Source organism: Acinonyx jubatus, chromosome B3 (genome assembly GCF_027475565.1).
Source record: "Acinonyx jubatus isolate Ajub_Pintada_27869175 chromosome B3, VMU_Ajub_asm_v1.0, whole genome shotgun sequence".
NCBI classification, from domain to species: domain Eukaryota; kingdom Metazoa; phylum Chordata; class Mammalia; order Carnivora; family Felidae; genus Acinonyx; species Acinonyx jubatus.
The window spans coordinates 80,682,083-80,698,517 of record NC_069386.1 but is presented as its reverse complement, the minus strand read 5'-3'; the positions used below and the strand labels follow the sequence as shown (position 1 = coordinate 80,698,517).

Sequence of the window (16,435 nt, the reverse complement as noted above, 5' to 3'; positions counted from 1 at the left end):
TTCTTTGTGACTGTTACTTCTGCCTTTGCTTTATGGTGGCTTGCTATAGTGAGGGACTTTATTTCATATTTCCTTGGTCATCCCATCTGTAAAACAGGGACAATGATATACTTACCACTTATCCACCATAGACATTTTAAGATATAAATAGATCTTGTTTGTATGAAATTTCAGTTTTCTATGTATAATGTACCATTTTAAAACAAAGTCTTTGATTTTAATATGTTTGTAGTATGACATTCTCATCTGTTACCCATTTGCAAGGTAAGACTGCATATTTCCCATTTGTTTTTGTTATATGTCTTAGGAATAATGTATTGTAACTGCTGTTCACATTAGAGGATAAAATAGGTCACACAGGAATGGAGTCACTGAAAAGGTAAATAATATTTATATATAACATATATTATATATATATTTATTATAATACATATTTATTAACTATGTATATACAGTTTCCTTCTTTTAGAAAATATATCAACAAAGTGTTACTATTTTTCTCTACCATTAATGGAAGGAGGAGGGAATATGTTGATATTACCTAGTAAAACTACTTCTCAAAACCTATATACACATAACCATTTGATCACTAGGTTCTATAAACATGGTAATAGACAAGGACCCATGCCAAATATATTAATTTGTGAATCAGTGAGATTCAACGAGTTTGGCAAAAATAAATAAATAAATAAATAAATAAATAAATAAATAAATAAATAAAAAAAAATAAAATATATGCCTGGAATTAGATTGCCCATTTTTGGTTTTGCATTTCCAAATGGATTATAAATTACTTAAGAAAAAGGATAATCTTCCTTTTATTTTGTTTTTTCATAGCATATAATAATCCCCAACAGACTGGACAGCAAAATTTGTTTGCATTGCTTGCTAACTATGCAATTCCCTGTGCCTTAGTTGCTCATCTGGGGATACTACCGATACTTCTTTCACAAGCTTGCTGTGAGGTTTGAATGCATGCATATACGCAAAGATCTTAGAACAGCTCTGTTACATAAAAAGCACTATATATAAGTGTCTGTTCAAACTTGATCCAATGTTGCCTGCTAAGAAAATATGACCTTTTGCATAACTTTTCTCATCTCCTTTATGCCATTAGTTTGTATATTTATGTATATAACTTCCCTTCACTAAAGAAAACACTGAATCTAGGATTCAACATTCAATAGAAAAGTCTCTTGCCTTTTGTTGACTTTAATTGAACACATGGACAAAAGCAATTATGATGTGTTGCTCATTTCCTACTCTTCTCCAGTGTATCTTCCTGATTTTGGTAAAGTCCTTGTTAGGTGTTACACCAAACCAACCCCTACCTCTGAAGGTTTTCCTCCCCCACATCCCATTCTTCTGCAATGCACCTATATCCATTCCACCTATTTACATTCCACCCAGCAAGTCCCAATTCAAATATCATTTCTTCTATGAAGATGTTCTAAGAAGGCTAGCACTTATTTTTTGGTACCACACATATTTGTTATCTTTACTATTCTTTTGTGTTTTTTGGTTTTGCTTTTCCAAATGGATTATAAATTACTTAAGAAAAAGGATAATCTTCTTTTTATTTTGTTTTTTCATAGCATATAATAATCCCCAACAGACTGGACAGCATCATTTTCTACTTTTCCCTACTTTTAAAGTAAAGGTGAAGTATTAGACCATTCATTCCTAATATGCATCAGACATCAACATGTGACATATGAACATATATTTAAAAATACATGAGAAAAAAAGAAAGTAGGAAATGTTTGTGCTTATGCAAACAGAAAGTAATGCAAATTTCATATATTATTAGTTGAGCTTGATACTAATTAGTGCAGTTTGCAAAGTGGGAAAAACCTTGTAATCAATTTTTCCCCAAGCAAGTATGAATCTGCCTTTAACCAGATAGCTCTCCAGAGAAGTAGTCCCAGTAGGGAATTCGGAATTAGAGAGATTGCCTGTCACAATGTCTCCCTGGGTAACTCTGAATTCAAACGTGAGCCTGTTCTTTACCAAAATGCCCTAGGGACAATTCTGGTCCTTTCCTCATAGACAGCTAAATGCCTTTAGCAGTATTTGCCATGACATCCAATGTGACAATTCAAATACAAACCAGTGATGTGCGTATCCCAACTCAGGCAGAAAGTAAGAACAGGTTATCTGTACCATATAAAATGACCCATTTTCAATGGAAATATAAGTGAATATATCTATTTTCTGCTGTAAAGAAATCTGAGGATTTGATCATTGTGTCCAAAGAAAAAGGTAGGAGAATTTAAATGTGTAGAAAATAAGACATCAAAGAGAAAGCTAAACTTCCATGACAGATTTAAGACACTGTTGAGAATCCAACTGAATAGTTATCTACCACTGAACGAAAGTAAAATGTAAAGGAAAGGTCTAGAAGTCTCATAAAGTATGCATTTATGAACACCATATGAAATGAACCAAAATAATTTGACATTTAGAAACTATACACTTTTTATGGTAGTTTTCCAAAAAATTATATTTACCAATGGGTTTGTTTCCTTACCGTTTGAAATTGAGTTCCTAAAATTCTGGTTTTGCCACATTGTTCATATCAAATCAATTACTAATTGTATCAATCATTGATTTTTCACCAATGAGAGAATACTGAAGTTGGAATGGGCCTCAGAGGCTCCCAATCCATCCTTCTGGTTTTACAACAGATGAAGAAAATGAAACCTGCGGGGAGAAGAGTCTTTGCCCAAGGAGAATCCAGCCTCCTTCTCTAGCACTTTATCACACAGCTTTCTAATCTTTCTCGCCAAGCACTGGTCTTTAGTAAAGCTCAAAAATAAGATAAAATAAAACTCAAAATAAGAATCTAGAAAATAAAATAACTTAATAAAACTGGGGCACTGAGGTGAAGTCCACCTATGCTCTTCAAGAGAAATTAACATATGGAGATCTGAGTGGCAGTGGCTTTTGTCTTTCCTGTGGAAGCTTCAGGATTAGTTAACTCTGCCAGTTCACATATGAGAATAATACTGAGTCATGGTAAACCTCTTATAGTGATAGCCAAACTTCTTTTTTTAAAAAATCACTTTGATGTATGTGTGAGTATGCATTTATATATTTTTATTTTGTTTTTACTTTTTAACTCTTTCTAACTCTGATCTATAATTCATCTTCTAAAAAGGTCAATGTGAATTTATGTTTCGGGGCCAAATATAAATATAGAGCGATTTCAGAGCAGTGGAGTCACCAGAGAAGTGCTAATAAGAGCAGCATCACAGCCAAAGTTAAAAGAAGTGCATTAGATCCATTTTCTGCTTTCCTTTGGGTCCCACAAGCACAATAGAGCATAGGAGGCCACCTGGTGGTGAAATGAACCAATTAACCATTTAATGCTACATTGAAAAGCAAGGAAAACAGGCCGACTTTGGGTTGTTACAAAAGGAAAACTAGAACCTTGGGCAAAAGAACGATATTCAACAGGTATTATTGCGATACAACAGATAGAAAATTTGAATTGGAAAATCATTCAAGTCTGTAGAATAATGTATATTACAAAAGAGTTGACATAATAGTTATTTATACCAGGGACTGGTAAAATTTTTTTGCAAAGAGTCAGATAGTTTAGGCATGCTGGACATATGGTCACTGTTGAAACTATTCAACTCTCTTATCGAACTATAAAAAGAGTCACAGGTGTTATATAAATGAATGCACCTGGCTATGTTCCAATAAAACTTTATTTAAAAAACAGGCTGGGGGCTGGATTTGACCTTCAGACTATAGTTTGTTAGCCCCTGATTCTGTATTACTTATGTATTAAGCTATTTACCAAGCACAAGGATGAACCCCTTACATATATTACTCATTGAACCCTGACAACCTTTCAAAGTGGGTGCTATCCCTATCCCCATTTCACAGGTTTGAAAACTACAGCTTAAAAAGTCTAAACACTTTGGTGGAAAATGTACTATGCTCCTTCTAACTTAGAAATGCTTTCTGTAGCCTCATGACCATTTTTTCTCTGTGACTACAGAAATATGTTCTGACCCTCCCTCCCATTTATCCTGCAGAGGCTGCTTTGGGTTCTCTCCATGGAGACTTTGCTCCTGTTTCTCCATCTTGCATTCCTTTGAAATGTTGTTTGTCTCTTACCATCTCTTTCTCCATCACTTCTTTTATGTTTAAAAACTTTATGTCAGTTTTCATAACAACAGATGTAAGCAAGCATGAAAAAAAGACAAAAGCAATGTATTAAAAATAGATAGCCATATATACAACAATAAGCCAAGGAAACTGTCATACTGTATGTGCTCCAAATGGAATGTGAGCCAAAAGCATGATGCTCTCTCTTACATAAATAATATATTACACATCCACTGGGAGAAGCAGCAGCTCTGTCCCTAAATGGGAAGAGGATTTTTTAGCCCACTTTTATATCATTTTCTTTTCCTTTTCAAACTCCTTTTTCTTTAGGTATACACTGTAAGTCATACCATCTCAGACAGGCCATATTCCTCTTCCAAACCATCCATGAAGTATTTTATTAACTGTTAATAAGAGAGAGTTGAAAAACCTGATGGAGAAATCCGTGGAGCTTGTTAAAGCTCCTCAAATATATGGATTTACCAGTACTGTCTCAATATTAGCATATTTTCTCCTACGAAAGAGGGCAGAAGTGGTTTCAGTTAGATGGAGTATAGACAAAGCTGATATAAAGGACTTCTAAAAGATTTTTTAACTTGAAAAGAAACCTGCAAAAGCTTGAGAAATGTGACTATAGAAAACGGAAAGAAGAGGTTTAATTACAGACCATGGATTCTGGCCGATTTGACAATTAAACCTAACAACAGAAGGGATTTACACTAGATATAAGAAGACTTTAAGGGCAGAGAGAGTTGTTAAACATTTTAATGGGCGGCTGTGGAATTCCCTCTGGAAAGATCTTTAATGGAGGACAAATTCTCTCCTATCTGGGATGGAGGAAAAACAATCCTTGGAAAAGATGAAATGAAATGAAGGTCCTTATGAGGTCACTTGCAGTACTGAAACTCCAGGTAACATCCTTACTTCCCATGGAAATAAATAACTGTACAAAACCTCTAAGAGATTCACTTTGGAAGATTCAGAAGAAAACACTCATTACGCAGGCAATTTAAATCAGAAAGTATTTATCAAGTGCCCAATATTACCTAGCCCCAGGGAGACGTATGCCCCCAGCAGAGCACAGATCTGAGCAGCAGTGTTGGCCAATGGACAGAGAACACAATTATTCACTTCAGTTAATTTTTTAAAAAAATCTTTGAACTCCAATCAGCTTTCTGGAACTGTCTATTTCCTGAACTTGGTGAGCTCAAAAAAAATCCCACAAGAGCTGGCTTTCACATGAGATTTCTGGCATTACTCATGGTATCCCTGGATCTTTTTGTAAACAGAAAAGGCTTCTGACAGTGTTTCCATACTTCATTTCTTTTTCTAACCCAAACTTGGACGGACAGAGCCTCTTAAACTATCATCAAAACATGGATTATAAAATGCTAGCCAAATTTGAGTTATTTTGCTATATTCCCATGTTGTAGAACAAGAATTCAATTAGCTTAAGTTTTAATGAACATGAGGATTTTTGTTCATGGCTTGTAAGAAATCCAGTGATTCACAGAATGGATCTTCAGCATCAACAGGCAGAAGAGACTGAGGAAGAAGAGAGAAAAATCACAGAGAGAGGAATGCTCTTCACACTTATTTTCAAATCTCAACATGTCTCAGCTGAAGAAAGCTGAGGAGGAAGGACAAAGTTCAGTGGGAAGGATGTCAAGGTGGACATAAATAGGAGCAAGAAGTAAATTCATCACAAATCTTTCTCAAATTCCAATTATAAATAGTACATCTTTTAGCTTTTTCTTAATTGCTTAAAATCAATAAATCCTATAATTAATGGCCAAGTAAAAAATATAAATGACCATATATGAGGATTATTTTTAAAATTATGAAGTGTGAAACTTTTTTTTAAATGAAAGAGTGGGAGAAAATTTCAACATTACATTTCAGCTTCTGACATTACAGCAGTGGATTTTTTAAGTTGCATATTCTGAGTTAGTTAGCTGTAGCTTTGGAAAGATGAATCAGTCTTTTAGGTTCCATCCATCCACCCTCATCATGATGAGCTAAAGTCCAAATCTCTTATTGTTTTTCTCACTTCCTTCACGACAACTTTGTTAGATATACGTACTCCTCTGAAGCCAATTTTCTACAACAAATATGTCAATAAACTCTCCCATTAACCATGGTAGAATAAAAAAATGTGCTGATTTCCTACCATTTCTAATGGCTGTGCATGTTCACCTGTATCTATTGTTCTATTTTTAGGTTTTATATTTGCATGATACATGTTATCGTTATATGAAATAAGTAATTATAATGTCTACATAAATAAAATACATCAACATATATTACAGTTTGAGAGGTTGTAGACTAGCTACAGAATTATGGTGATTAGTTGTACATTTTTGTACCATTTGTCTCAGACATGGGCATCATTATCCTTCCCTTCCTCCCTCCCTCTTTCTTTCCTTACCACCCTGTCTTTCTCCCTGATACCAATCTGGTCAAATTCAAGTATTCTGAGTATTAAGAACTACACTTAATGCACTTTGGTTTTTAAATGAGAGAGATTTTTGTTTTTCTTTTTTTTATACAATATAAGAGGATGCCATGATGTTTCATTACCAGAGCATGACAATAGGGTTGTTCTCTTGCAAAAGTAATGAAACGATAGCATAGTTCTGATTGATAGAATTTAATTAATAGATTATTAAATAAACCTATTTGAGAAGTGTTTCTCAACTTATATTTATTGGGTTTCTATTATGTGCCAGGTATTGCACTAGGCAGTGGAGATATGGCAATAAACAACACAGACATGAACCTTGCCATCCTGGAGTGTGGAGTCTAACAAAAATTATAATCATTCATTCTCAAATTTAGTCCACATAGTCCAAATCTATCATCACTAAAAATATGCACTTAGTTATAACAAAGTACTCATGGCTAAATTATTCTCAAGGAGGGCTCTTTTAGGGATGCACCTATGAATATTGAAGGAGTAAACTATTCTAATTAAGGTAGCAAAATCCAATATGCCCAGATTTATAACCTAGAAATGAGCTCCAAACTGAAACTTGGCATATACGAAGGAAGTTTATATAGTTATTTACACATGCATGATTTAAATGTCTTGGGACTACAAGCATATCTGGTCCAAGGAATCTGGTTTCATCCAGATTCAATCCTGATGAAAGATTTTTTTTTAAATAAATGAGTTAATACTTTGTAGACGCATGTGTATATCTGTAAACACATAAATGTGTGTGCATAACCACGTGTGTGTTATACCTCTCCCACAAACTTCCTACTTTTCAAAAACAAAACTTCCTACTTTTTAGCGGATAAAATGAGATGACAAGGGAAATATCACAAGTCACAAATTTTCTTTAAGCAAATGTCAGTGAGCATATAGAATCAATTACTTAGAAAGAGGCTGAAATAGTGTGTTCAGATGAGTTACTGGGATGTATAGATGTCCTTCTGGAGAAAAGCTGGAGATCTGTGGTCTAAAAATATTTAGAATAAAAATTATACAACCCCAAAGGTATTAGCCTGCTTGACTCTTTCTTGGCTTCAGTACAAGAAAATATGGGTGTGTATGTATGTGCGTGTATGTTTATGTTTTGTGTCTTATGTAAATGAATGAAGGTTCAGCAGGAGCACCACTTCCTTCTTAGCTTACCCCAGTGTGCCTCATTAGGTACAGAGTGTCACAGAAGTGCCTAGTTTAAGAATGTATGAGCTCTGCAAATGCCAACATTATTAAAAATATGCTTGGGAATGCCCTTGTTTCTGAGAACTAAAATTGCCTCCTTGACAGGACTGGAAAATGGCTTTTCCGCAAATGATATTCCTCTAGAGTATCTCTCCATGGGGACCCTTCTTCAGTAACTCCCTTTGGCAATAACAGGATCCATGAGGTTGAAGCTTCCTAGAGCAATGCTGCCTTTAGTGCATCTCACCCAAAAACATAAATATTTTCAGCCTTAGCTTTCCTGAGTCTGACAAAACATGGGAGGTTCCTGTGAGACTCAAAATGGTAACACTTTCCCAGGGTGCTAAGGTGCTTAAGAAAGTTTGGGGAGTTTCACAGAATAGCCTGATGATTGGCTAAAGAGCAAACCCAAGTCCATCATGCTTTCTCTGCTGATGCTCCATTTAATATGTAGGACCTTCTTTCTTATCTAGGCACAAAAAGCTCATGTGGAGGGAGGAAAATGCATTTGCAAGAATTTTTCCTCTTGTGGAGAAGAAAATATGGGACAATAGTGAGCAGGCAAGGAGCACGTGAAGGAAAGATTGTGGGTATTAGAGCCACCCAGACTGGGTTCAAAGTGACTTATTTCTTGTGATAGTTATTGATACAGCCCAACAACAATTTCTTGCTTTCTGCCTTTCAGGCTTAGAGTAGAGATGCATTTCCCCATCCACTTTGGAGTTGGGTGAGGCCGTGTGATTACTTCTGGTCATGATTTTGAAAGGAAGTGAACTGTGTCTCTTCCAGGTAAAGGTTTAATGGCAAGAGTGAGACCCTCCAGAACTCTCTTTTCTCTTTGCCACATTGAAGGAATATTTAAGAGGATGACTGATCCTGTGAGAAGTAAATCTTCATAACCGTAAACCTTTGAGACTTGGGGGTTGTTTGTAATTTCAGCAAACCCTAGTCTAACCTGAGGCACAAGTTGTCTTTTAGGCTAGTCACTTAACCTCTCTGTGTTTCAGGCTCAGATGCATGAAGTAGGGAAAAATAATTCAGGATCATTGTGAGCATTAAATAAGAATGTGCACAGGGGGCACTAACATAGTCAAATAGTAAGATTTGACCAATTTAGTTTTTTTTCTCCCTCCATCCTACTCCTATCTCATAACACGCGCACACACACACACACACACACACACACACACACGAATGTACTTCCCTTTTTATCAAATGGTGGAATAAATAACATCTATCCTTGGTCCCCTTCCTAGATTTCTTCTCTCTACCCCTTCTATCTTCCCCTCCTAGTGCCCTTCCATTTAAACTAAATGTTAAAATTGACATTTAATTCAGTATTATTCTCCTACCCCCATAGAATACCTGCATCCAGTAAAGTGCACTCTTTTTTACCTCAAAGAAATGAATTAAAAAAATTTTAATGTTTATTTATTTTGAGAGAGAGCAAGTAGAGGAGGGGCAGAGAGAGAGAGGGAGAGAGAGAATCCCAAGTCGGCCCTGTGCTGTTAGCACAGAGCCCCATGCAGGGCTCAATCCCATGAATCGTGAAATTGTGATCTGAGCCAATATCAAGAGCAGACACTTAACCGACTGAGCCACCCAGGCGTCCCCAAAGAAATGAATCTTAAGGCTGGGATTTAAGGCAGGATGGAAATCTAGTAAAGGAAATAGTTGGTTTTGGACAATCTTAATACTCCAAATATGATGTTCCTCAACCACAAATCTACCTTTTTCTAAGGTTAGACATGGTAGCGAGATTAGGAGAAGAAAAAAGCAAGTTAATGAGTTTATCTGTGAAAGTACTATGGTTAAGCTTTTCCCATCCAGGGTTCTCCAGACTATTCTGAACAGGTACCAGGACTTTTTTTTTTTTTAATATGGAATGCTTCATGAATTTGTGTGTCATCCTCGTGCAGGGGCCATGCTAATTTCCTTTGTATTGTTCCAATTTTAGTATATGTGTTGCGGAAGACAGCACCAGGACCTTTTTTGAAATAACTAAAATATCATCTAGGTTCCCTTCTATCCCCACCTTCCTGTTTTGAGAATACATGCATGAAATTCTAATAAATTATAAAAACTTAGAATAATCATACAGACATAATATTTGGGTTCAGTAGCATATCTTATACACTTGGTTATGGTATAACTTACATTGTAAGTTATATGATTTAGTGTCGTCATTATGATATGGTTACGAAAACCAATGCCTTCCTGATATAGGCAGTTATAGATGACAACCAGTGCCTTACTGATGTAAATGCATGGAACATTAAACCTAACATTTATTATTTTTATATCAAGACCACTTTGACAATGATAATACTTGGTTTTCATCATTAAACTTTGGTAGTCCTTTTTTAAAAAAAAAATAAATAAATAATTCCCAGCTCATATCATGTAAAGTGTAATCATACATCATACATTTTTTTTTCTAGCTACAATCCAGATTAGCCTACATATGATTATAACCATTGAAGATACATAATTTAAAAATAGGAAATGCAAAAAAGTAGGTGAGGGACATTTCCATGCAGTCACTTAACTGAAACATACACATAGTATGGAGCAGTTCTGGAGCCAAAGGTGGCAGTGAACCTAACAAACACCCTTTCTTATGAGGAGTTTAAATGTTCCTCTAATTTATTTTATAAAAAACCAGAAAGAAATCTACAAATATGTGGGGTTGAAGCCAAATCTCTCAGCTTAACACAGGAGGGAACACTGCACATTCACATCTAATTAAGAGTCGTTTTTCAAAAGTTAAAGGCTGAAATTTTTGCAATTTAATCCAAATTTTATTAGCAAACTCTAATGATTATCCTGATAATTGCAATTAATAAAAGCTCCCAAACAGGTCAACTCATTTAAGTGCTATCTGTAATCATTTGGATTTTAACATGATGGTTATTACTTATTACCCTGAAACCAAGCTGCGCAATGAGATATTGATTACTTTTAACCTTTAGATCCAAGGATTCAGGAAAGGTCAGAGGAGGGGAACACTACACCTTTCATGGCTGGCAAACGTATTGCCTTCAGGAGAATTCAAATGATTCCCATTGGCCAAGTAGATCCAAGATTAGTTTATTCTCTGGGCTGACAAGAAATGATGATGCTTTTAAAAATAACACCCAGCACGTATTTAGTGAAGTGTTACATTTATATAACCAATGGCCTCAAGATGTGCTTCACATCACAGCAATTCTCACGCTGTTAACCCTTTAACAAGTTTTGTTCACGGAAGCATCTTTGTTGGGATGAGATACTAAACGTAGTAGCTCTAATTGGAATAAACTCATCTCATTAAATTCAATTGTAGGTTCCAAAAGGCTAAACACAATCACTGGACACCGTTGGCCACCAGCACTCCTTTTGGTTTTCTTTTTCCATGACAACATTTAGAAATATTTTTCACATTTTGCCACTGAAAAGCAAGGAGTTAGCTCTTGGTAGGGTCCAGCAGAGTTACGGGCAAGGGAAACATAACTGTTATGTGTTAGATTAATTTGCAGAACACTTGGCATTATTATTGCCAAGTCGTCAAATTGTTCCAAGTTGTTCCGGAAGGTTGTTATTAATAGTATGTTTTCTGAGGAAAGTTCTGTCTACTTTTGGAACTGCATTTCTGTTGCCAAGGAAACTCCTTGAAGCACAGTTTTCTAGGAGCACACTGCTGCTTTTGTTTGCCAGTGTCCTATTCATATCATCTAAGTAAGCGTTTTACATGCTCCAGCCTTCAGTCCCAAATGTTGAAGTGTTAGCCCATTTAAGTTGCTTTTTCAAACACAGCTAATGCCTGCTATGATTTCCCTCTTTCTCTCCCCCCTTTTCTCTCTCCCTCTCCATCCAAAGCCCCTCTCTCCCCGCCTTCTTCCCACTCTCCCTCCAACACGCCCAACTCTTACTATTCAAGGTTTATTTTTTTTTAAACAGTTGCATTAGGGGAGATAGTTTTCACAAGTTTTTGATAAATTAACTTCAATTTGAATAATAATTCCATAGGTTGTAGCATTAGTCCTTCAAGTGTTAATTATCTTTTCACTTTAAAATTAATGTAGTCATTTCCTCCTGACTCCTCTACCCCATTTATTGAAGTGCTGAGGAAAACATGTCATTGAGTCCTGAGCCAGCCCTCTTGTTGTGATTAAGCGTGGTCACATGGCCCATCTCTGCCAAAAGGAGGGCCCTGAGAAAAGGTGACAAAGACAGTGATTTCCTGTCAGCAAAGAGTACGACAGGGCTGTCTAGAAGTGATGCAAATGAGGGGAACTTTCCCCACGGCTTGTTTGATCCACTCTAGGCCAGAGCAGGCCAGGCCAGGGAGAGAGGGAGCAGCACAATACAGCACAGGCAGCCCAGAGAGCCAACGCACCTTCCGGACAGTAGCTCACCCACCAGAGACAAAGACTGCTGGCGGCCTTTCCTCGCTTGCCCCTATGCACACACAGCCAACTATTTCTTGGCATACTATTCTCTTAACATCCTTCTTTTTTTTTTCCTCTTAAAAAAGTGATTCAAACAGGAATTGTAAGCTCCAGCAAAAACAGTGTTTCCTATATTGTTCAGAAACCACATCCATCCACTTTTTCCTCTGAACATGTTCAGGATGAGTTTTATCCTCTCTCAAAAAAGGAAAGAAAAGAAAAATATATGCATATTTAAGTCTTCATAGCAAACACTGATTCATCAATGCTCACATTAATATGGCAGTTAATCTAAGGACTTTTTAACTTTAATAAAAATGGAAAAACAAATCCATTTCTACATAGCAGTGGAGGTAGCCTAGATTTTCCTATTCTGATCACTTTTAAAATGACTAGATAATGTTATTTGAAATATTATAATGATTTTAAGCATATTCTTCTTATCTTAATGGAGTTTTAATCTAACATACAATTAAGCTCTACAATTAATCTACTGAGAAAGAGGTAAAAAATTATCATTAGATTCTTGTGCCTGATATATCTGCTACATTTTTACCTTGTCTGCTTCAATAACTAGTAATTTGCTTCATTTTGGTACTGAAATTCCAAACTAAATCCTAATTAACAGAATTTAATTTTTTGACACACTTCTTTTATACCCAAACACCAACATGTAAAAAAATAAAAATTTTTTTTAAGGTAATGGATTTTCTTCTATTTTAAGCCTACCTCCTATGACCTAGACTATGAACCACCCTAACATATTTTTAGAAGCTCAAGTTCAGTCTTAAAGGTATCAGGCCACATATGAAATTATTTAGACCTGGTCCAGAACAAAATAAAAGAGAACTATTAGAGAGGGTTGAAATTTGTGAATTTATAAAATATAGAGATAGCGTGATTAATCTGTTTTCTCTGATTGGTTCATAGCTATGACAACATCATTTTGGCATCAATAGTTATAAAATAGCAAGCCAGCTATGTCCCATTTTTCTTTCTTTATGCTGTTTCTTATTCCCCAGAAGTTTTTCTTTTAAAAGTCATAATGCTTGCCTTTTAATACAGACCCAAATTCTCTAAAAGTGACATTTTCTCCTTTAAAATTTATCCCTTTCTCTTATCTGTTTTTTTCCTAAAACAATCCTTTCAGTGTTTAGCTCTTTTTATTTGCTCGTATTTGTTTTTTTTTAGCATTTTCTTATCTATTCATTCACCCACCCATGATTTAAACTTACTCTTTTCTATTTAATTGTTTTAAATTATTCATTTTTGTTTGGTAAACTGTAGATTAACTAATTTCAACTGTGTTTCTTTCTCTTCAATGCTTATATTTCCCTCTCACTTTCCTAATATCCTCTTCTCTTCAAATATATAATATTGATGTCCTCTCTTATTAATTCCACCTGGCCAAACTATCATCGAGAGGAGTGCCACCTTCGGGTGAGAGCTGTGATCAAAGTCTGTAAACATTACCTGGCAACAGAGTTAGAGAAAAATAATTAATTCACTTGGTAGAAGTATTATGTTTAGAAACTTACTTGTAAGAAATATGGTGGTTAGATATTTCACTACCATGCCATTCTAATCCCTTACATATTAAAAAAAATCCTAAGAGAAAATGTATTCATATCTAAGTATCAAAATAAACTTAATGTCTTCAAATGAAGTGTGATTTTTTTTCTCATGGAAGATGTAAATTTTGCGATTGAGCACATTTCCCTCTTTGCTTTCACTACCAGGAAACCCAGAGTGGAGTTTTGGGATCTTTATTAAGTGTGTAGGACCATACAGTCTATATGCCTACATATTAACTCTTCTCAGAGAAAGGGACTCTAGTCTATTTATATTTTCCCCAGTTCTGATTTGTATTTCAGTGTTAAAAACATTTTAAAAATTTTCCTGTGAATTCTTATAAACAACCTCAAATCCAGAGCAGAGTAAAAATGTAATTAGCCTCTTTAGTGAACATTGTATTATGCAAAGTGAACGGGCCTTTTCCTTTTGCACATAGGACATAATTGTGTAACACTTATACCAACAGAGAAAGATAGAGGTCATTTGCATTTTTGCCATAAAAGCAGAACTATATGAGAGCAACTAACCCTCAAAATGAAATGTAAAATCTTCAGTATGAATTCCTTGAAAGTATAAAGGTCTTAGTTGAAATGCGTACTAATTTATACAATTTTTAAGCTGTAAGGGTTACTTTAACCCCTTGGAAATGATATAATCTAATATTTTATTGATGAGGAGCAGCTAGACCATTCTCAAGGAGTAAATCCATAAATGTGCTGTTTTTGGTGAGCTTCATACTATCTGAATACTATCTGAAAACAGCTCTTGTTCAAGTATAATAGTAGTAATCACCAGACTGCAACTTTTGAATTTGGCCCTTGAAATTAACCTTTGGACTCTAGAACTCCACACCAATCCAGGATCACGAAGGGCTCTGTCATCTGTGCTTTGCACTTGGCAGAGAATGGGCAGTGCTTTGTGGCAACAGTAAGGAGCCCTGGCCAGGGCACACCCTCCCAGCCCTGCAGAGTCAACTGTGTCTGCTGCAGAGGGCAGAATGGCAACAGCAGCAGCCTGAGCTCCAGCCTCGTTGATTGTGGAGATACTTCTAGGTCACTCAGTCTATAAAATTCATAGGATGGGGGAGGAGGTGTCTTAAGCTTCCCTGAGCCCAAGAATAATGCCACCTTTGATCTGTAGAAATGAAAAAATGGAGCTTTTCCTTTGCAAGTGGGTTTTAAATATTTCTCCATTAATAGTTAATGCACATGCAGACCAGCAGAGTGACAGCTCCCAGTGATTATGAATTCTGGCTACGTAACTCCAGTCCAAATAGGAGCTGAACTTTCAAAATCACGGTGGTTACTTTTGACAAATTAAATTGTCCTACTTAGGAAGGTAGAAGGAATGAGGAAAAGGAACGTGAGAGGGGGAGCAAATTCTCCTTGGAGGTGATTCTCACATTGAGGAAGAAAAAACGAGAAAGAACTACGTTTCTGTTTTCCAGGCTGACAATACTGCCAGTGTTTATTAGAAAATAGCTATAGAAGGTCCCCATTCAGAGGTTGGGTCAGTGGGCCGGACAAAGAAGGGAGAGGGAAAGATATTGGCAGTATGGCTTACTATCTCAAAACAAGTAAGAAAGTATTTTTAAGGAAGTGGTTATACAAGGAAATTATATATAAGGAAGATACAGGTTGCTCTTAAGACCCTGCGGTTGAAAATTTAGAAAAAAAAAATGGTCTTCAATTTCTAACAATCTGAAAATAACAAGAAATGGTTTAAACAGAAAATCCACTTTGTAGCCCATTGTAATGTTAAGGTTCTAAATTATGTCAGGTTGTGTCAATGTATTCTTTGCCTATTAAGTCTAATTCCTTTCCTTTAATAAATCCCTTTGGTATTTTGCTGGTTTAGGGTAACCAATATACCACAATAGGCACCCAACTTGGGAGGTCTGCTGAATGAATAGTCTAAGGTATTTATCGGTACCTCCCTATCTAGGAGTAAAGGTCAGATGACTTTCTATCGAAGACCAGAATATACAATAAATTGGTAAAGTCAGGCATGTAGTACTTGATGTTGCAAATGCTAAAAAATCTTCACTCTCATTGACTACCAACTTATTATACTTTCTCTAACACAACATATCCAAATGTGGACTTTGGGGATCAACTTAGGACTGTATAATGCATGTAATGAACCAGGATCTGGGCATGACTATCTACTCCAGGAAAAGAGTTGAGTGATGAAATATAGAGATCCCCCCAGAGAGAGGAAAGAAAAACTTTTGGATTCTATGATAACAGGAATTATGATTCTGTCCTGGTCTCCAGTTCCTGGGATTTTACCATTGCTCAGCTGAAGGTCTCTCTTAAATGTTTCCCCTTCATTCTTTACATTAATACCAGAGATCACAAACTTCACTCTCATTCTTAATTTTTTAGTATATATGCTGCTGAAGAAAGCATTCATCCTTAATTTTTTCACTCAACAACTATTGGTTCAACATCAGCTATATAAGGTGTTTTACTTCACAATGTACAAAATACAAAAGCAAGGAATTTTTCTTGGGTGTTACAGAAGCATTTTAAGAAATGAAGATGATGTACATAGGTTGAGATGGATTGGGAATGCTGTGACATGTGGTTGGGCATCCTGTTGAATTGTCACAATGACTAGGGAATGTGAATAG

The 16,435-nt window shown here is 35.8% G+C and overlaps 1 protein-coding gene and 1 non-coding gene across 7 annotated transcripts in view; both read right to left on the bottom strand.

The window, feature by feature from the left end:
• AKAP6 (A-kinase anchoring protein 6) overlaps positions 1-16,435 on the bottom strand; it is a 487,418-nt gene that overhangs the window by 110,567 nt on the left and 360,416 nt on the right. The gene's annotated exons all lie outside the window — the stretch shown is intronic.
• LOC113601727 (U6 spliceosomal RNA) lies at positions 9,670-9,776 on the bottom strand. Its single transcript, XR_003423001.1, has one exon. It is a non-coding gene; the product is annotated as a U6 spliceosomal RNA (small nuclear RNA).